Source organism: Stegodyphus dumicola, chromosome 11, assembly GCF_044657685.1.
Source record: "Stegodyphus dumicola isolate Sdum_Otavi_A_Nest chromosome 11, ASM4465768v1".
Taxonomy (NCBI): domain Eukaryota; kingdom Metazoa; phylum Arthropoda; class Arachnida; order Araneae; family Eresidae; genus Stegodyphus; species Stegodyphus dumicola.
This window is the reverse complement of record NC_140778.1, coordinates 65589088-65615241: the sequence shown is the minus strand read 5'-3', so window position 1 is coordinate 65615241 and position 26154 is coordinate 65589088. Positions and strand designations below refer to the sequence as shown.

Genomic DNA, 26154 nt, shown 5'->3' with positions numbered 1-26154 from the left:
CTGATCACACGTGCATCGGTAAAAGTTGCCCGTAACACCTGTTGAACGCCACGAAGAATATGGGGAGGTGCACCATCCTGCATAAATATCGTGTCCTGGAGGCTGCCACGTTGTTGCAGTTCAGGGATCACAAACGTTGTCAACATGTCCTGATACCGTTTTCCTGTGACAGAGCAGGATTTGAACCCTGTTGGAGTCACCTCTTCAAAAAAATAAGGCCCAATGACGAATGTTGCAGTGAAACCGCACCATACAGTAACCTTTGGAGGGTTCAAGGGCACTTGATGGATTGCGCGCTGGTTTTCACTTGCCCAAATGCGGCAGTTGTGCGTATTATTCCTCTAAGCTTTTATCTTTTGCCTTTTTTGAAATTCTTACCTTATTTCATGAACCCTTCTTTTGATGTAAAATATTTTTAGCCTTTTGATGATGTGAGGGTAAACCCTTCGTGCCTACGTACTCCGTAAATTAAACTTCCTTGATCCTTGACTTCTGATTGATCTCCTTCAGAGGTTGAAGTACCCTCATTACAATCCACAGTAATCACAGAAACAAAATCTGCTTACAACTCTTCGAAACTATTTTTTCTGGAAATTTCATCCGGAAAGGTAAAATTCTTGACAAGAATTTCAGCGGGAACAGGCGGAGGATTCTATACCGGTAGATTCTTGGAGACTTTGCAAAGTGTAACCCATCCAGCTTCATCGGATTTAGTGGTAGCGATACTGGCATGTGTATCACTCTCAGCTTCAGAACGCTTAACTTTTCTTTATTACCGTTTCGTGGAAAAAGTCCTCAAGATGAAATACAAGAGTGATCAAATCGTTCAGGATTCTTAAATGGTCGAACGCCAATTTTCGAATTCTTAAGGAGAAAAATAAAGTTCCCTTCCTCACGATGTAAATGAATATCTAACGATTGACCAGCTGGAACACTGCATAGAAGTCGAGTAATAACAGATAATCTAACAAAAAGTACATTGTCTTCAGATGTGCCTTAATCTCAAAGCAATCTCCTCGCATGAGGTACGTCGATGGGTAAATGCTGCATCGTATGTAATAGGGGGACCGGAAGCGTATTTCCAAACCCTACCCCACTTTTCGAATTTTTGACGTCACGGAAATATCGACTAGTTTCACCTGGCAAGACGGCGTACCCCACGCATGTTCCTAAAACGTACTCGCTGTACCTCCTGCTGTGAGAGCTGCTTCGCTGCTATTGGTTAGAAGAATTTAGACGTAACATAGAGCTTTCGACGTCATTTGTTTTGTCACGTGGTAAAGCTTCTCGTACTCCAGCCATACTTGTTCGGATTAGAGCGGTTATGTTTTAATCCTTTAAAAAAATCAGTTAAGTCAGAGGTGATTTTATGTACAACTGAATTAATTCATATGTTAATATATATTTTCACTTTATGCAATACACACTTGAGAAATACCGGATCATTACAAAGGAACGAAAATGGGTTATTTGCTTGAGAGGGTTATATCCATATAGCATTTTGCTAATGAAATGTTGGAAAAACAATATTTAACATAGTTTATTAATCTTTTATCGTGATACAACCACATTTTTAAGAACAAGATTAGAAAGTTTATAATTATACACCTAAATTTATCTCAGTTTTCACTCTGAGATAGAATCCCAGGAAAAATATTGTTAATGATGGACTAGATCAAAGTAGTTATATAGAGAAAGCACACGTGGGATCTTTGCCTTTACTGAATAACATTTGCCAGTCAATTTACAGCAAAATATATATGCCTACTGTCCATTAAATTAAATATAACATTTGAATCGCTCTTAATATTCTTGTTTTATAAGTAACTTGTCAGTTAATTTTATCAGTAACTTTTAGTATGCATTAGGTAGTCAGGAATATACTTTTTAGACACATAAGCATTGCTTGGATTATCCTAAATTTTCATTTATATTTTAAAATACACAGTGTCATTTCCATTATCTATTTCTACTTCATTACCTTTTTTTTTTTTTTTTTTTTTTTTTTTTAAGATGGGGATGATCTAGTGTGACAAATTGCATTTTGAATGTATTTTAAATTTACCATTAATATTTTAAACTACATTTTGCACCAATATTTATGTTTGCTCTCCCATTAAGGGAAACAAATATAATAATATAAGTTATTAAATTAAAATTCCTGTGTTTAATTCCATCTTTAACAACAGCCATAAAATATATGGAATTTACATTCTTACCACAGATGTGGTAAGTCATGAACTCATTGGCAACTTTGAAGAGCATTTGCAAACTTGTTGGTGAGTTAGGAGAGGGATGTTTGTTTGCATATCTTTAAATTTATTTCAACGATGCATCCACCACCACCTATTGTTTTACATTTTTCTTCTTCAATACAAGACACGCACAATTCTAGGCTTTTTTTCACCGTTGTTTTCCCTATAAATCTTTTTAATAATAATAATAATAAAAAAAAAAAACAGAAAATTGCAAAATTTTGGCACCAGAATCCTAAAATGAGAAAGGAAAGAGAGGCATGTGATGCCTTTTATGTTGTATGCATGCAGAAAGCAACATCGCCAAAGATTTTACCAGAGACAACAGAAACTGCGGTATGTGGTCCACCCGAATGCTGAAGTACTGAAATTCCCATAGGAGGGATCATAATCTGCAACCACACTGGTGAAAATATCCGGAGAAGTGCTGTATGGGAGAATGCTATGTGTGTACTTGGGTTGCGATATAAATGATTTTTAGTGACATGTGTAGCCACATAAATTTTTCTTCGCATCATGGTTTAGACCATCAATACTTTTTCACAGCATTCTGGTGAGGTTCAGAAAATTAGAAAGTACCAAAATTCATCATTTTAGAATTATTTTGAGTAAGTTATACACTTTGTGAACTGTTACCTTTTTAAAGAGCGACTTTTTTTAAAGGGAGACCCAATTGCTAAATTCTGGGTGTGGATATATCTCTTCCAACAACCTTTTAGTTTGGGTGCCACTGTAGAGACATTAGGATTTTTTTGGAGTGCCGGAGAGATGAAAAATTAGCAACCGCCTTCGCCGGGAATCGAACCACGGACCTCTGAATTACCGGCCCAGCGGGCAGAACCACTATACACCACGAAGGCACTCTAGGAAAGCGGGGGAAATACCTTACAAGGGGAAAAAATTTTCTCCTAATTACAGGACTGAAAATGTTTTTCAATCGCGCGATCTATTATTGATATTGAATTACAGTCGTGCGATAATTTCGCAGTAAAAATAATTCTCTGATGATTATCCAAGATTCTAGAAGCTTTGGTCTTATATAGAGATGGTCGCCTTAGAGAAATAATGCTTAATATCAATACTTATAATCTTTAGAACTATTGGTCACTTTCAGAAGTGGTCGTTTGAGTAAATACTCTCAGATTCCAAAATTTGTTTATATTCTAAGAAATATTGGACAGAAAGTGATCGGTACATACATGCAAAATTTTATTATTAATTCCCTATTAATTAATTAATTAGATAAAGAAAAATTATGAAATAGTACCGTTTATTACGGAATAATGTAGGAAGTTCTGCAGAACTATATTCATTCGCGTCATTGCACATTGTATCCGGCAAACTACTAGTTCCTCTATTCTTTCGCAAATCCGTAAACGTCTGTCTGATTTGAAACGAAATCCAAAATGGCTGCACCATGAGGTTTACTTGTATGGATACTTTTTGTTGCATGAAAAGTAACGGTAAAATCCTCGTATACGGTGCAGCCTTGGCGCGAATTTGAAAATTATCGCCAAAACCAAAAATGATCCAAAGAACGTCTATATATATATATATATATATTATACACACACAGTATATGTATATACACACATAGTATATATACTATACTATGTTTAACTGTATATTTTCTTTGAATGACCCGTTAACTACTCATCGTATATGTCCCGTTTTGGTGGCCGATAGGTGGCGCTGCAGATCAACAAGATTATACAGATGTTCTATATGTGTGCCGTGGTTCTCCACAACTCTTTCCATTCGCAAAGCAGTGTGTTCCACAGTGGAACGCAGTAAGTCCACATTAATTCCACGAACATGTCGAATAATTGCGTCTTTCAGATGTGCCAAGGTTGCTGGGTGTTCTCGGTAGACAAGATCCTTTAAGAATCCCCATAACGAAAAGTCGCATGGCGTGAGATCAGGCGAGCGGGGAGGCCAAGCTGTGGGGAAACAGCGGCTGATCACACGTGCATCGGTAAAAGTTGCCCGTAACACCTGTTGAACGCCACGAAGAATATGGGGAGGTGCACCATCCTGCATAAATATCGTGTCCTGGAGGCTGCCACGTTGTTGCAGTTCAGGGATCACAAACGTTGTCAACATGTCCTGATACCGTTTTCCTGTGACAGAGCAGGATTTGAACCCTGTTGGAGTCACCTCTTCAAAAAAATAAGGCCCAATGACGAATGTTGCAGTGAAACCGCACCATACAGTAACCTTTGGAGGGTTCAAGGGCACTTGATGGATTGCGCGCTGGTTTTCACTTGCCCAAATGCGGCAGTTGTGCGTATTATTCCTCTAAGCTTTTATCTTTTGCCTTTTTTGAAATTCTTACCTTATTTCATGAACCCTTCTTTTGATGTAAAATATTTTTAGCCTTTTGATGATGTGAGGGTAAACCCTTCGTGCCTACGTACTCCGTAAATTAAACTTCCTTGATCCTTGACTTCTGATTGATCTCCTTCAGAGGTTGAAGTACCCTCATTACAATCCACAGTAATCACAGAAACAAAATCTGCTTACAACTCTTCGAAACTATTTTTTCTGGAAATTTCATCCGGAAAGGTAAAATTCTTGACAAGAATTTCAGCGGGAACAGGCGGAGGATTCTATACCGGTAGATTCTTGGAGACTTTGCAAAGTGTAACCCATCCAGCTTCATCGGATTTAGTGGTAGCGATACTGGCATGTGTATCACTCTCAGCTTCAGAACGCTTAACTTTTCTTTATTACCGTTTCGTGGAAAAAGTCCTCAAGATGAAATACAAGAGTGATCAAATCGTTCAGGATTCTTAAATGGTCGAACGCCAATTTTCGAATTCTTAAGGAGAAAAATAAAGTTCCCTTCCTCACGATGTAAATGAATATCTAACGATTGACCAGCTGGAACACTGCATAGAAGTCGAGTAATAACAGATAATCTAACAAAAAGTACATTGTCTTCAGATGTGCCTTAATCTCAAAGCAATCTCCTCGCATGAGGTACGTCGATGGGTAAATGCTGCATCGTATGTAATAGGGGGACCGGAAGCGTATTTCCAAACCCTACCCCACTTTTCGAATTTTTGACGTCACGGAAATATCGACTAGTTTCACCTGGCAAGACGGCGTACCCCACGCATGTTCCTAAAACGTACTCGCTGTACCTCCTGCTGTGAGAGCTGCTTCGCTGCTATTGGTTAGAAGAATTTAGACGTAACATAGAGCTTTCGACGTCATTTGTTTTGTCACGTGGTAAAGCTTCTCGTACTCCAGCCATACTTGTTCGGATTAGAGCGGTTATGTTTTAATCCTTTAAAAAAATCAGTTAAGTCAGAGGTGATTTTATGTACAACTGAATTAATTCATATGTTAATATATATTTTCACTTTATGCAATACACACTTGAGAAATACCGGATCATTACAAAGGAACGAAAATGGGTTATTTGCTTGAGAGGGTTATATCCATATAGCATTTTGCTAATGAAATGTTGGAAAAACAATATTTAACATAGTTTATTAATCTTTTATCGTGATACAACCACATTTTTAAGAACAAGATTAGAAAGTTTATAATTATACACCTAAATTTATCTCAGTTTTCACTCTGAGATAGAATCCCAGGAAAAATATTGTTAATGATGGACTAGATCAAAGTAGTTATATAGAGAAAGCACACGTGGGATCTTTGCCTTTACTGAATAACATTTGCCAGTCAATTTACAGCAAAATATATATGCCTACTGTCCATTAAATTAAATATAACATTTGAATCGCTCTTAATATTCTTGTTTTATAAGTAACTTGTCAGTTAATTTTATCAGTAACTTTTAGTATGCATTAGGTAGTCAGGAATATACTTTTTAGACACATAAGCATTGCTTGGATTATCCTAAATTTTCATTTATATTTTAAAATACACAGTGTCATTTCCATTATCTATTTCTACTTCATTACCTTTTTTTTTTTTTTTTTTTTTTTTTTTTTTTTTTAAGATGGGGATGATCTAGTGTGACAAATTGCATTTTGAATGTATTTTAAATTTACCATTAATATTTTAAACTACATTTTGCACCAATATTTATGTTTGCTCTCCCATTAAGGGAAACAAATATAATAATATAAGTTATTAAATTAAAATTCCTGTGTTTAATTCCATCTTTAACAACAGCCATAAAATATATGGAATTTACATTCTTACCACAGATGTGGTAAGTCATGAACTCATTGGCAACTTTGAAGAGCATTTGCAAACTTGTTGGTGAGTTAGGAGAGGGATGTTTGTTTGCATATCTTTAAATTTATTTCAACGATGCATCCACCACCACCTATTGTTTTACATTTTTCTTCTTCAATACAAGACACGCACAATTCTAGGCTTTTTTTCACCGTTGTTTTCCCTATAAATCTTTTTAATAATAATAATAAAAAAAAAAAAAAAAACAGAAAATTGCAAAATTTTGGCACCAGAATCCTAAAATGAGAAAGGAAAGAGAGGCATGTGATGCCTTTTATGTTGTATGCATGCAGAAAGCAACATCGCCAAAGATTTTACCAGAGACAACAGAAACTGCGGTATGTGGTCCACCCGAATGCTGAAGTACTGAAATTCCCATAGGAGGGATCATAATCTGCAACCACACTGGTGAAAATATCCGGAGAAGTGCTGTATGGGAGAATGCTATGTGTGTACTTGGGTTGCGATATAAATGATTTTTAGTGACATGTGTAGCCACATAAATTTTTCTTCGCATCATGGTTTAGACCATCAATACTTTTTCACAGCATTCTGGTGAGGTTCAGAAAATTAGAAAGTACCAAAATTCATCATTTTAGAATTATTTTGAGTAAGTTATACACTTTGTGAACTGTTACCTTTTTAAAGAGCGACTTTTTTTAAAGGGAGACCCAATTGCTAAATTCTGGGTGTGGATATATCTCTTCCAACAACCTTTTAGTTTGGGTGCCACTGTAGAGACATTAGGATTTTTTTGGAGTGCCGGAGAGATGAAAAATTAGCAACCGCCTTCGCCGGGAATCGAACCACGGACCTCTGAATTACCGGCCCAGCGGGCAGAACCACTATACACCACGAAGGCACTCTAGGAAAGCGGGGGAAATACCTTACAAGGGGAAAAAATTTTCTCCTAATTACAGGACTGAAAATGTTTTTCAATCGCGCGATCTATTATTGATATTGAATTACAGTCGTGCGATAATTTCGCAGTAAAAATAATTCTCTGATGATTATCCAAGATTCTAGAAGCTTTGGTCTTATATAGAGATGGTCGCCTTAGAGAAATAATGCTTAATATCAATACTTATAATCTTTAGAACTATTGGTCACTTTCAGAAGTGGTCGTTTGAGTAAATACTCTCAGATTCCAAAATTTGTTTATATTCTAAGAAATATTGGACAGAAAGTGATCGGTACATACATGCAAAATTTTATTATTAATTCCCTATTAATTAATTAATTAGATAAAGAAAAATTATGAAATAGTACCGTTTATTACGGAATAATGTAGGAAGTTCTGCAGAACTATATTCATTCGCGTCATTGCACATTGTATCCGGCAAACTACTAGTTCCTCTATTCTTTCGCAAATCCGTAAACGTCTGTCTGATTTGAAACGAAATCCAAAATGGCTGCACCATGAGGTTTACTTGTATGGATACTTTTTGTTGCATGAAAAGTAACGGTAAAATCCTCGTATACGGTGCAGCCTTGGCGCGAATTTGAAAATTATCGCCAAAACCAAAAATGATCCAAAGAACGTCTATATATATATATATATATATTATACACACACAGTATATGTATATACACACATAGTATATATACTATACTATGTTTAACTGTATATTTTCTTTGAATGACCCGTTAACTACTCATCGTATATGTCCCGTTTTGGTGGCCGATAGGTGGCGCTGCAGATCAACAAGATTATACAGATGTTCTATATGTGTGCCGTGGTTCTCCACAACTCTTTCCATTCGCAAAGCAGTGTGTTCCACAGTGGAACGCAGTAAGTCCACATTAATTCCACGAACATGTCGAATAATTGCGTCTTTCAGATGTGCCAAGGTTGCTGGGTGTTCTCGGTAGACAAGATCCTTTAAGAATCCCCATAACGAAAAGTCGCATGGCGTGAGATCAGGCGAGCGGGGAGGCCAAGCTGTGGGGAAACAGCGGCTGATCACACGTGCATCGGTAAAAGTTGCCCGTAACACCTGTTGAACGCCACGAAGAATATGGGGAGGTGCACCATCCTGCATAAATATCGTGTCCTGGAGGCTGCCACGTTGTTGCAGTTCAGGGATCACAAACGTTGTCAACATGTCCTGATACCGTTTTCCTGTGACAGAGCAGGATTTGAACCCTGTTGGAGTCACCTCTTCAAAAAAATAAGGCCCAATGACGAATGTTGCAGTGAAACCGCACCATACAGTAACTTTTGGAGGGTTCAAGGGCACTTGATGGATTGCGCGCTGGTTTTCACTTGCCCAAATGCGGCAGTTGTGCGTATTATTCCTCTAAGCTTTTATCTTTTGCCTTTTTTGAAATTCTTACCTTATTTCATGAACCCTTCTTTTGATGTAAAATATTTTTAGCCTTTTGATGATGTGAGGGTAAACCCTTCGTGCCTACGTACTCCGTAAATTAAACTTCCTTGATCCTTGACTTCTGATTGATCTCCTTCAGAGGTTGAAGTACCCTCATTACAATCCACAGTAATCACAGAAACAAAATCTGCTTACAACTCTTCGAAACTATTTTTTCTGGAAATTTCATCCGGAAAGGTAAAATTCTTGACAAGAATTTCAGCGGGAACAGGCGGAGGATTCTATACCGGTAGATTCTTGGAGACTTTGCAAAGTGTAACCCATCCAGCTTCATCGGATTTAGTGGTAGCGATACTGGCATGTGTATCACTCTCAGCTTCAGAACGCTTAACTTTTCTTTATTACCGTTTCGTGGAAAAAGTCCTCAAGATGAAATACAAGAGTGATCAAATCGTTCAGGATTCTTAAATGGTCGAACGCCAATTTTCGAATTCTTAAGGAGAAAAATAAAGTTCCCTTCCTCACGATGTAAATGAATATCTAACGATTGACCAGCTGGAACACTGCATAGAAGTCGAGTAATAACAGATAATCTAACAAAAAGTACATTGTCTTCAGATGTGCCTTAATCTCAAAGCAATCTCCTCGCATGAGGTACGTCGATGGGTAAATGCTGCATCGTATGTAATAGGGGGACCGGAAGCGTATTTCCAAACCCTACCCCACTTTTCGAATTTTTGACGTCACGGAAATATCGACTAGTTTCACCTGGCAAGACGGCGTACCCCAAGCATGTTCCTAAAACGTACTGGCTGTACCTCCTGCTGTGAGAGCTGCTTCGCTGCTATTGGTTAGAAGAATTTAGACGTAACATAGAGCTTTCGACGTCATTTGTTTTGTCACGTGGTAAAGCTTCTCGTACTCCAGCCTTACTTGTTCGGATTAGAGCGGTTATGTTTTAATCCTTTAAAAAAATCAGTTAAGTCAGAGGTGATTTTATGTACAACTGAATTAATTCATATGTTAATATATATTTTCACTTTATGCAATACACACTTGAGAAATACCGGATCATTACAAAGGAACGAAAATGGGTTATTTGCTTGAGAGGGTTATATCCATATAGCATTTTGCTAATGAAATGTTGGAAAAACAATATTTAACATAGTTTATTAATCTTTTATCGTGATACAACCACATTTTTAAGAACAAGATTAGAAAGTTTATAATTATACACCTAAATTTATCTCAGTTTTCACTCTGAGATAGAATCCCAGGAAAAATATTGTTAATGATGGACTAGATCAAAGTAGTTATATAGAGAAAGCACACGTGGGATCTTTGCCTTTACTGAATAACATTTGCCAGTCAATTTACAGCAAAATATATATGCCTACTGTCCATTAAATTAAATATAACATTTGAATCGCTCTTAATATTCTTGTTTTATAAGTAACTTTTAGTATGCATTAGGTAGTCAGGAATATACTTTTTAGACACATAAGCATTGCTTGGATTATCCTAAATTTTCATTTATATTTTAAAATACACAGTGTCATTTCCATTATCTATTTCTACTTCATTACCTTTTTTTTTTTTTTTTTTTTTTTTTTTTTAAGATGGGGATGATCTAGTGTGACAAATTGCATTTTGAATGTATTTTAAATTTACCATTAATATTTTAAACTACATTTTGCACCAATATTTATGTTTGCTCTCCCATTAAGGGAAACAAATATAATAATATAAGTTATTAAATTAAAATTCCTGTGTTTAATTCCATCTTTAACAACAGCCATAAAATATATGGAATTTACATTCTTACCACAGATGTGGTAAGTCATGAACTCATTGGCAACTTTGAAGAGCATTTGCAAACTTGTTGGTGAGTTAGGAGAGGGATGTTTGTTTGCATATCTTTAAATTTATTTCAACGATGCATCCACCACCACCTATTGTTTTACATTTTTCTTCTTCAATACAAGACACGCACAATTCTAGGCTTTTTTTCACCGTTGTTTTCCCTATAAATCTTTTTAATAATAATAATAAAAAAAAAAAAAAAAACAGAAAATTGCAAAATTTTGGCACCAGAATCCTAAAATGAGAAAGGAAAGAGAGGCATGTGATGCCTTTTATGTTGTATGCATGCAGAAAGCAACATCGCCAAAGATTTTACCAGAGACAACAGAAACTGCGGTATGTGGTCCACCCGAATGCTGAAGTACTGAAATTCCCATAGGAGGGATCATAATCTGCAACCACACTGGTGAAAATATCCGGAGAAGTGCTGTATGGGAGAATGCTATGTGTGTACTTGGGTTGCGATATAAATGATTTTTAGTGACATGTGTAGCCACATAAATTTTTCTTCGCATCATGGTTTAGCCCATCAATACTTTTTCACAGCATTCTGGTGAGGTTCAGAAAATTAGAAAGTACCAAAATTCATCATTTTAGAATTATTTTGAGTAAGTTATACACTTTGTGAACTGTGATGAACAAAAATTAATAAGCTGTGCTTCCCTCAAACCAATTTTCTTTCTTCCACATAATGATTTATTTGCATATATCAGAACTTTACTATTGCAATATGCTTTTGGAATGATTATTATTTCAATCTATGAGATTTTTATTTTACCACCAAAGAAAACGCACAGACATCATTGCTGGGAAATAACTACCTCTAAAGATCTGACATGTATTAATAATAAATAGATACCTTTGTCACAATTTGAATTATCATTTTTAAAGCACATATGCTTTATACTTTATATTTAATTATGTTAAAAAAAAAAAAAAAAAAAGTACTATCCTACTTGATCTGGTTTTCCTACCTGAGCTGGTGAATGAACTCACTAGTTTGACTCATTGATTAAGATAACACAATCTGTATGTATGGCTTTTACAGTTATATTATTCTTCAGTTCAGAACTAAGTAAGTGCTACATAGCAAAAAGTTAAAGTAGTTTTTTTTTTAAAGTGACCGTTGTTTCAGCTAACTTTGGTAGAAAAAATTAGCAGCCCTTAGATGCTTTGCCATGTTCAAGTAACCTAACCAAACCCTCGTTAGAACATTATAAGTGACTACAGCTATAGTTGTGCATAGAACTTTGCAAATAGAAGGATAAATAATATAAATGAATTTTTTCCAGATGAATCTTAATACATCAACACCATCAAGGATCACATCCATGGTCTGCATTAAAAAAATGCCACGTTATGTCATGCATTATGCATCCCCATACAGGTCTGAAACCAAGTGTAATCGTATGGTCCATTACATTCCAGTTGCCTTCACGTTTAATGCTCATCAGTGGCCAGGGCAACCTGTATGAGTGCAATGGGCAGCAAGACATAGGAGCGTCAAAATTTTTAGAATTTTGGCAGGAACTGGAAGGCATAATTTGCAAGCAGCAGTTATTCTATTTAGGTGATAAAATATGTAGCTCTGACTTCGCTAGCAGCCAAGCAGTAAAGTAGTTGAATACTGATAATTCGACCTGGGTTTACATTCTAGCGAACAGGTTGGCTGCACGTGTGTTTTCATAGTTTTCTGCATATATGAAATATGTATAAGCTAACTTCTCTTTGAAAGTACCTCTACCTTAGCCAAGTTACTATACTGTAATCAAATAAATTAAACACCCCCCCCAAAAAAAACAGCCTCCATGTTTAATGTGCAGTTGAACAGGCACCATTGTTTAGGGCTACTGTAAATGATTTATCAGATTTAAAAATTCTAATATTGAAAATATTATGCATATTATAATGATTGAATCCAAGTAAAGAATGAGAAATTATCCAAATTTTCTTTACGTACAACAAATGTTTTGCTGTGTATGTTATGTGAGCACCAGCTACATTATGTAAAAAAATACCATGTGAGCACCAGGTGCATTTTGTACATAACATATTAACAGTACATTATGTACAAAAATGCACTCCTTAATGTTTGCCCAATCGAAGACTTCAAATGTGATAGATGATGCAGTACGGAAACTCGTACAAAAAATGTGAAATCAATAGCCATTTGGAAGTGTGCTATGTGATCAATGTTCATAAAATGTATGTAGCATGCAAGGTAATTTTTTAGTTTCTAGTTCATTTCCAAAAATTGATTATTGTATGTATACCATTTATAAAAAGGCAGTGTTTGTAAAATCTGATGAATCATTTATTATTACTCTGAGGTTTTCGAAGCTCACTGCTGTCTATCTTTAGAGGTTGTCTAGAACTAGTGATCAACAAGGAATGTATGGCACATAACAGAGAACAAATCCTAAATTCCCATCATTTTTTTTATTGATCTATTAATCCCTTGATCTATGATTTCATCAGATCTGTTATCTACTGAATATATCAGGCCTATGATTATAAAAAAACTAACGTACCACAGTCTACCCATGGCTACATCAGCTGAAAACTGGTAATAACTGAAATCTACTTTTCTCATATATTCTAGGTGCACATCCAGTATCTGTTTATCTTCATGCAATGGCTGTACGAGGTGGTATACTCCAAGTTTAACTGTTTTTTAAACCATGTACTTTAAGTCTAACTGATTTGCTTACACATGTACAGTTAAACCGTGTATTAAAATTTATTTGTATAATAAATATGGCTTTATCTCCCGTCTTCAGTAATGTTATGCTTTTAAGGGCCATCAGTGTTTTAAGATTACAACAGTTATTTATATTAATGTTAACCCCCCAAAATAATAAATCATTGTGGAAATCTACAAATTAGACAAACTGCAATTATCATTTTCTTCTAATATTTAATCTAAAGCAACGGTTCTCAACCTTTTGACTAACACGTACCATCTAAACAAAAATTGAAAACCTTTAATATCACCACCACTCCTGAACAAAGCTCAAATCACATAAATTTACGAGTGTTAGAAAAAAATTTAATTTTTTAATTTAATAGTTAAAAATACTTTGCTTCTTTGTATACCATGGTTGAAAACCCCTGATCTAAAGAAATGTTCCTATGTTGTTTAGATTCATCCACAATCATTCTGCAAATAAATTGAGGAAATTTTTATATTTTTATCTATTAACAGTCAAATGGTAATTGCGTTAAGTGATAATATCAGTAGAACATATTCGCTGTACTGATGATTTTCATACTCTTTCTCAAATGTACACATAACTACTAATAATTTATTCATAGTAAATCATTAATAGAAGTTTTTACTCTTTGATGAAACACATTTTACTTAACTTATCTTTTATGCACTTTTGTAACATACATGTTAAACGTCAGTTTACATATTTTCTAATTAATATTTCTTTCACTTAAATCATCATTTCCTAGAAACCGGTATTGCTGTTTGTTATTAATTTTTCATTAAAATGCTTTCATAAGTTTTTTTTTCCTTCTCAGAATTTTACTTCATGTGATGAATAAGTATTATTTCCATTAAGTTGGAAAATTTGGATCTAGGAAAATATAAAGTTTGTCCAGTTTTGTCTGACATCATTCTAAATCTCAAAACAAATCTATAGCACATTACTTTAGAGACAATTTTGATTAAAAAATTTGTGCAAAATAACATTAACAAGAGAAATTATCCTAGCTGTATCTAAGCAAATGTTCTGTGATACATATTTATGTAGGTATAATATATTTATGATATATTTTATTATAAAGATTAAGAGTTTTACTAAACATACATCACTTAACCTAACTTCATATTTAAAGACACAAAACGTTTGTACACTGATCTCAGGCAGGTCATGGCTGGCTTGGTCTTTCATGTATTTTCTATTCAGAAAAGCAGGTATGAGACAAATATCATTTAGTAGCTTCCATGAGAGCATCTCTCAAGCAAAATACTTGTCAAAATTAATTAATTAGCTTTTAAAGGTACATTAAAAGCATGATGTTATGAAGAAGAGAAAAGTTTCACAAAGCAGAAAAAAAAATCTAAATTACAAATTAGCATGAAATCCAGCCTTAGTCCTATGAAGCTTTATTATAGCACTATTATATTTATTGTTTTAAACTCTAATTCATTTACTCAGAAAAACCATTCTATTAAGAAATTTTATATAACCATCATTAAGAAAAATATATTGTTTTTATATGACTACTTCATTTTAGACAACATATTACTTTATGAAGCCAAATAATAGATATACAAGACTTAGTTGAATATCAATTGTGTAGATCTTGTGAAATTTTAATATATAATTAGGTGCTTTATTAGTGTTGGAAACATGATTTTGTAAGTAATTATTTTCTTCTCAGAAGACATGCTGTATTTTTGTCTTAAATCTGGCTGGTATTTTCTAGGGAAGATAATCTTTTAGAAGACTTTTGCTTACATTTTTGTTTGATTTATCCCTTAGAAAATTTCATGAATATCATGATGTTGACTGAGCAATGCTACTAAGGCATTAGTTTTATATCATTATGCCACAATGGCAAATGATATGAGAGCGACTAAATGGCTAGTCAATAAGACAGTGATTATTTCTGGTGTTTTTTATTAAACACGATCTGTAGCTTTCATAAGTATAATAAAATCTGAGATAGAGTTAGTAATTCATCATGAATCAACTTGACTGCTTTATGTAATCTTAAACAATGACTAAGACCTATGGAAAAGCCACTTTAATAAGGAAGTGTACCAAGTGTCTTTCTAAATTTACAGCTGATATCACTCAAAACAGTTTTATGTATCTTATCATGCACATAAATTATGTCATGATGCAAAATATTTTCCCAACATGATGATAATATAAGTCGAGCCTCCAGCAATGCACACTTCACATTATCAGATACACCCCATTAAATAGATAGTTCCTGATTTCGAAGCAGAGAACCACTGTACACATATATAGCAATCCTGTAACTGTCTAGTAGTGGGTGGTTTTACTATACTTTACCTTGTTGTAATGATGCTATTAATTATATCTTCAAAGATATCCCTAATTAATATATATTCAAATATTAATTTGATCCAAGACACTCTGATATTTATTAGTAACAAAGTTTCATGCACATATTATGCGAATATAATTATTTTGGCTTTGTATATATTGTTAATGTTTACTTCAGGAAAGTTTGGCTATGTTGTAATTGTAAGTCACTTTGTTTTTTATTTGCAATCTACTGGTGGTTGGGAAAAGTATAAAAGAAAATCATCTAATATGAATGTGTGGTCAACTCCATTGATGGCTGCATGAAGTCTTTAGGCGCTATCTATCCTGCATCAATAATTTTTTATACAGAAATATGCAATAGTTTTATAAACTATGTAAAGTACTTACTCTTGAAGTCTCTTAGATAACTGTTAATCAATAATACACTAATAGCCATTAAAATTGCTATAGCATGAAGGAAAGCAAATAAAAAAAATATTTGTCATGCATAAATAGTATGGCATGAAGATAAAATGATTAAATTTGTAAGCAGCTTGGGGGTTTACAAGGGTGCGAAATCAGTCGAAACAACTGCTCCACCTGGCAGCTAAAAACGGCCCTTATCCAGTTAGGCACTGAGTAGAATTTCACTTGAATGACAGAAATCGGCATCTCATTCCATTCTGATTCAAGTCCATGCCACACTTCATCAATCGTATTAGATGGAGAGGGTTGCTAGGCCAGTCCTCAGCAAACCACGAGCAGGTATTTTCAATGGGTGACAGATCTGGAGACCGTACAGGCCAGGGCAGCAATCAAATGCACTGCATACCGAGGAAGGTCAGAACACAATGTGCAACATGTGGTCTTGAATTATCCTGTTGGAAGATTGCATTTGGCAGGCCTCAAACATAGGGCACAACCCCTGGATGTAAGATGTCACAAATGTACCGATCTGGCATTCAAATTACCATCGATCCGAACTAAAGATGTGTGTGCCATGTGCTCAGTGGCTGCCTATACCATCACATTAGGGTTCTTATGCTGATACTGAATGCAACCAGGCGATGTGCAGTCTCCTTGGAGCCTCTAGACACTTATACGATCATCAGAATAATGCACACAGAAACGGGACTCGTCTGAAAAGACGACATTGTACGCCTCCTATATCCAGCTTTGTTGTTGGACACACCACAGTAGCCATCTTTCTCTGTGCTGCATTGTTAAGGAAAGCTAAAGTAATGGACACTGTGCTGATAGTCCATGCTGATGCAAACATTGACATACCGTACGAGCAGATACTGGGCATGCTGCAAATATGCCTGTTTTCTGACTAATGGTCTGTGATGTGATTGTAAATTTGGAGGGCTGACCTCACAATATGCCTGTCCTTTCAGATATTAATCATGGGACGGCAATGAGATCCTGCATGCCGTTCAGTATAATCCTCAGCATTCCATACATGCCATATTCGCTTAACAGTGGTTGGATGTCGACTAGTGCAACGGGCAATATCACAGAACGATAATCCACACACTCTATAGGCAACAATCCTGGCTCTACTGAATTCTGACCCTTGCTGGTAAGCATTTCTTCTTATTATTTAAGGCATACCATGATATTCTGAGCACATTCCAACCTTGCAAAGTGCTTTCCGAATGACAAATCCACTACACAACTTTTTGAAATTATTAATTCACCATGCCAAACTTTGCCTAGAAATACCATAATGACCGTTTCCAAGTTTTTGAATGCTTATTTTTTTCCTGCGATTCACATAAATTAGTATGCAACTGAATACCCACATCCAAAACTGAAACAATGTTTTTTGATACATTACTTGTGACAATGACAAAGTAGTGTTCTAGTTTGCCTTTTTGTATCTTTTTAAAAGACAGACATCATCAGAAGTTGCTCTATATTTTTAAATAATCGAAAACAATATTCTTTTTCAGAATATCGGTTATTACTGCAAATATTAACAGTCCTCCATTTTTTAATTTTAGTTCCAGAAAATATTAACATACCAATGAAATATTAAAAGATTAAACTGTTCTTCTGTCAAAAATTTTTAAAAATACAAAACCAATCTTGTTTTATTAAAAAATAAATAAAAAATCCCTTCATGCCAAGCTCCAACTCCCTCAAAATTGAATCTCTAATGTTAAATCAAAATTCTCTTACATTATATCACAACCTCTGATATTTGAAAATCTAAAGTACAATAATAAATACTTTTATGCTCCGGTAACGAAATTTTTTTTGCATAATTATATATTTTGTTTGCCGAAATTTGTCTTCCTAGTAAACGTATCTTATGCCGTCCAAATAAAATACTTCAAGCGTTATGTCTGAAAAGGTTTGTGTTCTATATTCTTTACCAGCTGTACCTTTCAGCTGTTTATTATTAATTCAGAATTGTATATGCATACAAAATTTATTACGTCTTATACAGCAAATTACAAATTACCCTTTCACAACAGTTCAGAATCCATGCAATCGGCTTGTCACGTGACCAAATAAGTGACGTTTTTTACGTTGCAAGCCGGTCAGCCAATAGTGATTCAGCATTGTCACAGCAGGGGGTACGGCGAGTACATTTTAGGAACATGCGTACCCCACTTTTGACTACTACGGCGCGCTTTTGAAAGAATTGTGGTGCTGAATAGAGTGTTTAGGTGGTAATTGTGAGATTTTCGCAATTTAAATTATTATGAGTGGAAATTTACGCAAAATCTTTAGTGAATGGTTATTGCGTATCGCCGTAGTATATCTGAGGAAAGAGGAGAATAATTCACTGCTAATGTATACATTAACAGTATGAAAAATTTGGAAGGTGATACTCGGCAATATATGTGATGCATTCATCGCAAAATTCAGCTACGCCAGTAAAACAAACGAGAGTGTTCGAAAAATTTATCCACATCTGAAGTCACTATAAAAAAATTGTATGTGTGCCAACACAGATGTTTTAATAATAATAATAATAAACACTTGCAGAAAACTTCAAATCAAGGAATAAGAATTGCAGTGCGTCTGTGTGCTTAAAAACTACGAAGCATTCTGCAGACTTTTATGCCAAAATCAAGGTTGACAAATATATTAATAAATTTTAATGTTTCTTTTAGTGTATATATTTCAAAAGTATTAAAATAACTTGGACAGTTGTTTAATTGATTAAAACAGCAATAAAGTTCTTTTATAAAGATATACAAGGAACTTCATAATTATCAAAATATTTCATTGTTTTGGTGAAAAACTGAAATTTACTAAATTAACTAACTTTTATAACATTAAATTTTTTCGTAACTGTAGTATTATGCTCCGTTTTAATAAAGCTTAAATATTTTATTCATTATACTTTAAAATATTTTCTTATTTATTTACTAAATGTGTTAAGAATTTCCATACATGCTTGTGCAGTGTGATTGTATGTTTGTGTAATAAACTTTGATTTTCATGAACGAAAAAGAAATACAATCTCCGAATAAGTACTTTCTCGTTTTCCAGTTCCTGTGTTTAGCTGTAAAAGTAAATTCACTTCAAGTATGTGTCTATGCAATTTTGACGGTGTAAATACTGAAATGATTGTATAGTAAAAACAACTAAAAAAATATCCAGAAAGCTCTTGAAATTTTGGATAGTCAAGCATATAAAAAATGAAATACTGTAATAAGTGAATGGAAGAATAAACTACTAGTCTGAACTCATAAAAACAGTTCATCTTATTTGTATCAACTTGACTATTTAATATTATGCACGATTTTGAAAAAAATGTATGCTGCTGATCTTTGGAATATGATAACGGGTGATTTTTACGATGGTTGTTATGTGGATTAAGACTGCAAGTTGAGACTTTAAATATGAATAGTAATCTGAAAATTTGTAGTAGTAACTTTATATCCAACAATCTCTGCCTAATAACTTCCATATTTTAAGTAATTAAAAATATATATTTTTAACCACTTGTTATTAATTTTATAAAGTACACATTTAAATTTTATTTACTTTCATCTATTTTAATGTTAGCCATTATAAATTTTATACTACTTTTTTAAGATTTCATAGTTGCTAATTAAACTTCCTTTACAATTTATTTAGGTATTTTATACATACATTATTATTTTATGTAAGAAAGGGATTTATTTGCAATAGATATACAGTGAAAATCATTTAACACAAAACTGAGGGGACTGAAATATTTTTTCGTGTTAAAGGATATTAATATATATGTGGGAGTCATCAACGTCCAATGCTGAATTAGAATACCAGGATTATGACGTCATCAGTATACCATCACAGCCCAGCGCAGTAAGAATCATCCCATACAGCGCTGAGTGGATGGCAGACGTGAGCAGTCGGCTCACGCGTCTTCAAGAGTTTACGAACTTTAATTGTGCTTTCGATGTTATGCCTTTACATCATTATGTTAATCCTGCATACCGTTAACTTCATCTTTATATACTTTTATTTCTTTCTATTAAATAAACCATTTAAATATTACTTCGTGCTCTCATGCTGTGAATCAAGTCAAATTCTACAAAAAAATATGGCGACCAACCGTGCGGCCTCGAATTCCAAAATGTTCGAGTAGTAGAACTGTGCTTTGAACTGTTGTCACAAGTTATTCGATTTATTGGATTACTCGTATAAAGTGTGGATTACCCAATTGACGACGATCATCTGTCGGGTGAGTACAAAACTTTCTTTCCAATATGAAGTTAGTAGAAATTCCAGAATTGGAAGCAGCTTTAAAGAACAGTAAAAGTTCTGAAATCAAAAGTTTGCATAAGCTTATTTTTAATACTGATGGAAATCGAAATAACCGGAAAAGATTACGTGAATTTTCTGGCTTTATATTTAAACCAGATTCTGAAGAATTTAATAAGAAAATAGATACAGTGCAGAATAGTTTTACTTTGAATGAGTTAATTAAAATTTGCAATGTACTGTGCATAAATTCAGAAGGTTTAAAAACGGAAGTCGTAACCCGAATTGTCTCTTACCTATGTGATTTATCTGTATTATTTGAAAATGTTTTGCATGAAGAAAATAGTGATATTGAAGATGAAACTATTAATAAATTTTCTGAAGTAATGCTTGATGATAATCAAAGAGACAATCCTGGTTTTAATGAGTCTCAAGTAAATAACAGTATGCAGCTTCCAATTCAAGATCATTTTAAACCTCATCTTAGTTTTTCTGATATTGAAAGTATTGTTAATCCTTTTTCTGGTAATGCATATGAAAATGTTGATAAATGGATTGATGAATTTGAAGATGTTATAAATTCTTTGAAATTAAGTGATTTGCATAAATTAGTTTTTGCTAAAAGATCATTAAAAGGTAAAGCGAAACTATTTATTCAGAGTGAACCTAAAGTTAATGACTGGTCTAAGTTAAAAAAGCTTTTGAAATCTGAATATGGTAAAGCTTTTAATTCTGCTGAGTTGCATGAAATGTTATGTAAACGTAAATTAATGCCTAATGAATCTTTAGATGAGTATTTTTTGAAAATGAAAGAAATGTGTTCGCGAGGTAACATTGAAGATGCTTCATTAATTAAATATGTTATTGATGGTATTCCCGATTCTGTGGTTAGGAAAACTATACTGTATGGTTGCGAAACAATATCTGAATTTAAACAAAGGCTTAAAATTTATGATAAAATGAGATCGGACAATGATAAGTTTAAAAATCTGAAACCGAAAGTAGACACTCAAGTTAAAGATAGAAGTAAGCTTTCGTCATCAAACCGAAATCAATCTAACGTTAATAAGGTCAAATGTTTTAATTGCCAGGAATTAGGGCATTATTCTAAGCATTGTGTAAACAAATCAAAGGGTGTAAAATGTATAAAATGTAAGAAGTTCGGGCATTATTCAACAAACTGTCCAGAGCAGACCCCCAAGACACATCAAGCAGCTTTATTACAATGAATTTGTGACAAGGATAGAATTAGGAAGACTGTAGAAATAAATAATCATTTAGTTGATAGTTTAGTTGACACTGGTTCAGATGTAACGATATGCAGCGTAGAGTTATACAAGCAGATTGGTTCTCCTTATTTAAATTGTAGTGATATCACATTAAACGGAATTGAATCAAAACAAACGTACCCTATCGGCTTTTTTATTTCTGATATTTCAATTGATGGGTTTTCACTTCGTACGAAAATTTATGTTGTTAAGTCATTATGTAATCAAATTGTATTAGGTTTGGATGTATTGAGTCAGTTTAACTTCTCTTTTACTGAGAATGGCCTTCAAATAATTTCTCATCGGAATAAAAGTAATGTAAACTTGATAACTGCTGAGTCATCTCGAAATTCTAACGTGCGTTGCGTTATGGGAAATTTGAATATTGCAATCTCATTGAAGAATGCTTATGATCCTTCGCGATCGTCTGGCGTCTCTGTTAATGTAAACAAAAGTCCCGAAAGCGGAAGTAGCTCGATGTTTAATTACCTTTCACATCTGGTGGATGCTATTTCTGTCAACGAGATTGATTTATCGCATATTTCAAATGCAGAACATAAAGAAAGACTGTGCAATTTAATTAATTCGTACCAGCCTCGGAAAAATAGACAATCTGACTTCAAGATGCAAATAAATTTATGCGATGATATTCCTGTCTGTCAAAATAGAAGATACATGTCTTTCGCGGAACAAAAAATTGTTGACGATCAAATTAAGGAATGGTTGAAAGAGGGCATAATAAAGCCTAGCAATTCTAATTATTCTGCGCCTATTGTTTTGTGTAACAAGCGTAATAATTCGAAACGTTTATGCGTGGACTATCGGAAATTAAATAAGAAGATTATTAAAGATAAATTTCCACTACCTTTAATTCCGGAAGTACTTGATCGCTTAGAACAGTCCAAAGTCTTCACGACACTAGATTTGAAAAATGGCTTTTTCCATGTAGACATAGACGAAAATTGCACCAAATATACCGCTTTTGTAACACATAATGGTATCTACGAATTTCTTAAAGCTCCTTTTGGTTTATGTATTAGTCCAAATGTTTTTCAAAGGTACACTTATTCAGTATTTCGTGACTTGCTAAATGAAGGTGTACTAATTATTTATATGGATGATATAGTCATACCGGCTAATGATGAAGTTGAATGTTTAGACAAATTAGAAAGAGTACTCAAAACTGCTTCGGAGTATGGATTACAACTAAATTTCAAAAAGTGCCAATTCTTAAAACGTAAAATTGAATTTTTGGGACATGTAATTGAAAACGGAACTATTCGACCATCACCTTCCAAAACTGTTGCTGTTCGAAACTTTCCACAACCGCGTAACTGTAAACAACTACAAAGCTTTTTAGGACTAACAGGATATTTTCGTAAATTCATTCCTCAGTATGCTAAAATAGCTAAACCTCTTAGTGACTTACTTGGAAAAGGTATTGGTTTTAAGTTCGATTCCGAACAACAGGAAGCTTTTTGCAGATTAAAAGAAATTCTCTCTCAGGCACCTGTTCTACACATATTTAGGCAAGGATATCCATTAGAACTCCATACTGATGCTAGTAGTCAAGGCTTTGGTGCGGTATTACTCCAATTGTCTGATGATGGTAATTATCACCCAATCCATTATATGAGTAAGAAGACTTCACCGCAGCAAGAGAAACTCTGTAGTTACGAATTAGAAGCCCTTGCAGTAATAGAAGCTCTGAAGAAATTTCGAAACTATTTGTTAGGGACTAAATTCAAAATTGTAACTGACTGTAGTGCTTTTCAGAAAACTTTAGATAAGAAAGATTTAACTCCTAAAATTGCGAGATGGGCAATGTTTATTGAAGAATTCGATTACGAAATTGTACGTCGTTCAGGAAGCCAAATGAAACATGCTGATGCTTTAAGTAGAAATGCTTTAATTTTAACATCATACACATCCGATGTAACTGAGAAGATTCGGTTAGTACAACAACAGAATGAAGATGAACATGTGAAGTTAATCAAGAATTTAGTTGAGAAGGGAGAAGAAAATGGATTCTTCGTGAGAAATGATATTTTGTACAAATTTGAAAATGGTAAAGATCTAGTAGTGCCAGAATCCTTACAGAATGAAATCATACAGAAGGTACATAAAAAAGGTCACTTTGCTGTAGATAAAACTGTGAATGCTGTAGAGCAAGAATTCTATATTCCCAGACTGAAATGTAAAGTTGAAAAAGTAATTGCTAACTGTATAGAATGTATACTGTACAACAAGAAGCAAGGAAAAGCAGAAGGATTTCTTCATCCTGTACCGAAAGAAAACGTTCCCTTGAGTACGTATCATATCGACTTTATTGGACCTCTTCCATCGACGAACAAGAGATACCAACACATTCTAACTGTTGTCGACGCTTTTACGAAATTTACTTGGTTCTATCCAGTGAAATCACCAACTACGCAAGAAGTTATTTCAAAATTGAAGCAACAACAGACTGTATTTGGAAATCCAGCGAGAATCATTTCAGATCGAGGTAGTGCCTTTACATCGAAAGAATTTTCAGCTTATTGTACTGAAGAAGGAATAGAACATGTCAAAATTACTACCGGTATTCCAAGAGGTAACGGACAAATTGAGCGAATTCATAGAATTTTGATTCCTTTTTTGTCAAAATTATCACATGAAGATTCAACGAAATCGTTTAAGTATGTTCCAGATGTTCAGAGAATAATCAACAGTACAACTACGAGAAGTACGAAATATTCACCGTTTGAGCTTCTCATATGCACGAAAATGAAGAATAAAGAAGATTTGAGAATTAGTGAGATATTGAATGAAGAATATCTAAAACAATTGATACAAGAACGTGACAAAATGAGAGAAGATGCGAAAAACAACATTTTGAAGATACAAGAAGAGAATCGAAAACAATTCAACAAGAAACGTAAAAAACCGAAACTATACAAGATTGGCGACTTGGTAGCCATTCAGAGAACTCAATATGGGACTGGTTTGAAACTACGACCTAAGTTTCATGGACCGTATAAAATCATAGCTGTTCGATCAAATGATAGATATGAAGTCGAGAAAGTAGGATGCCATGAAGGACCAAACTTGACATCTACTGCGGCTGACCATATGAAGCCATGGTCAAATTGATTTGATGTTTGTATCAGCTCAAAGCCTAAGGACCTGATACTTTTTTTTTTTTTATTATTATTATCTTTGCAGGTACATGATGGTGATGTCCATTCAACAGACATCGAGGACGATGCCTCTTCAGGCTGGCCGAAGCTGTGGGAGTCATCAACGTCCAATGCTGAATTAGAATACCAGGATTATGACGTCATCAGTATACCATCACAGCCCAGCGCAGTAAGAATCATCCCAGACAGCGCTGAGACCTGGTCGAGAGTGGATGGCAGACGTGAGCAGACGGCTCACACGTCTTCAAGAGTTTACGAACTTTAATTGTGCTTTCGATGTTATGCCTTTACATCATTATGTTAATCCTGCATACCGTTAACTTCATCTTTATATACTTTTATTTCTTTCTATTAAATAAACCATTTAAATATTACTTCGTGCTCTCATGCTGTGAATCAAGTCAAATTCTACATATATATATATATATGTTCAAAAAAATTAAGCTTATTAGAGTACATTTTATTTACATAGATATGTGTATATGCATGTATTTAATAAAAATCAATGAAACAAAAACATCCACAAGAACTTGATAGAATTTAATACAAAATTTTCAAGTTTTTTGAAAAACAAAACATTTATTGAGTTTTGGGAGAATAATCTGATATTTTTCTTTGCATTGTCTTTTTTTAGCATCAAATTGTTCAATGTCAAACATTTTGTTATTCATTTCACCATTGGAATGTGCGTCTGAATAACTGTCCATACTTTTTATGATGTTCCTCATTTCGGATGACGTGGGAACAGGAACTGCATTATTCATTTTATTTTCGTCATCAGAATCTGCATCAATGATATTTTTTTAGCTTTAAACAAACTCCAAAATAACTTTGTCCGCCATAATTTAGGCTGTACACACATTATCATAAATTACTGCAACAAATTCTTCTGATAGTACAGTACAACAGTTCATTAATACAGAAACTTTCTCAAACATTTTATTAAGTGTCAGCTCAGTTTCCCTATCCTACTTCTCTATTTCTTTTGGCGCCAAAGAATCTGATACTTTTGAGAATTGTGTGTAATGAAAATAATTTCCATTCATCCTTGGAGTTGCTGAATTCCATGCAGTGCAACATATGAGCCAAACTCACTAATTTTTACTCGCACTGCCATGTACTCGTGACCGAATTCCAAAGCTAACTGATGAGAGATGAGATTTTTGTGTGGCGTTTGTAGAGGTGGAAGGCGAAAGTAGCGTAGATAAACAAAACTGGCTCGTGTCGCAGGCTATTCCGAGGGTATTTCAAAGCCAAATTAGCCTCTTTTCTACGAAATATGTGAAACCACCTCTCTTTTATTTCACATCCCGCTTAAA

At 34.2% G+C, this 26154-nt stretch overlaps 1 long non-coding RNA gene across 1 annotated transcript; it reads left to right on the top strand.

Annotated features, from left to right (window-relative positions):
• The first annotated feature begins 19659 nt into the window (after window positions 1-19659).
• Window positions 19660-25209, top strand: LOC146994056 (uncharacterized). The gene is made up of 2 exons (XR_015043986.1): window positions 19660-20368; window positions 24861-25209. It is a non-coding gene; the product is annotated as an uncharacterized LOC146994056 (long non-coding RNA).
• The last annotated feature ends 945 nt before the right edge of the window (window positions 25210-26154 follow it).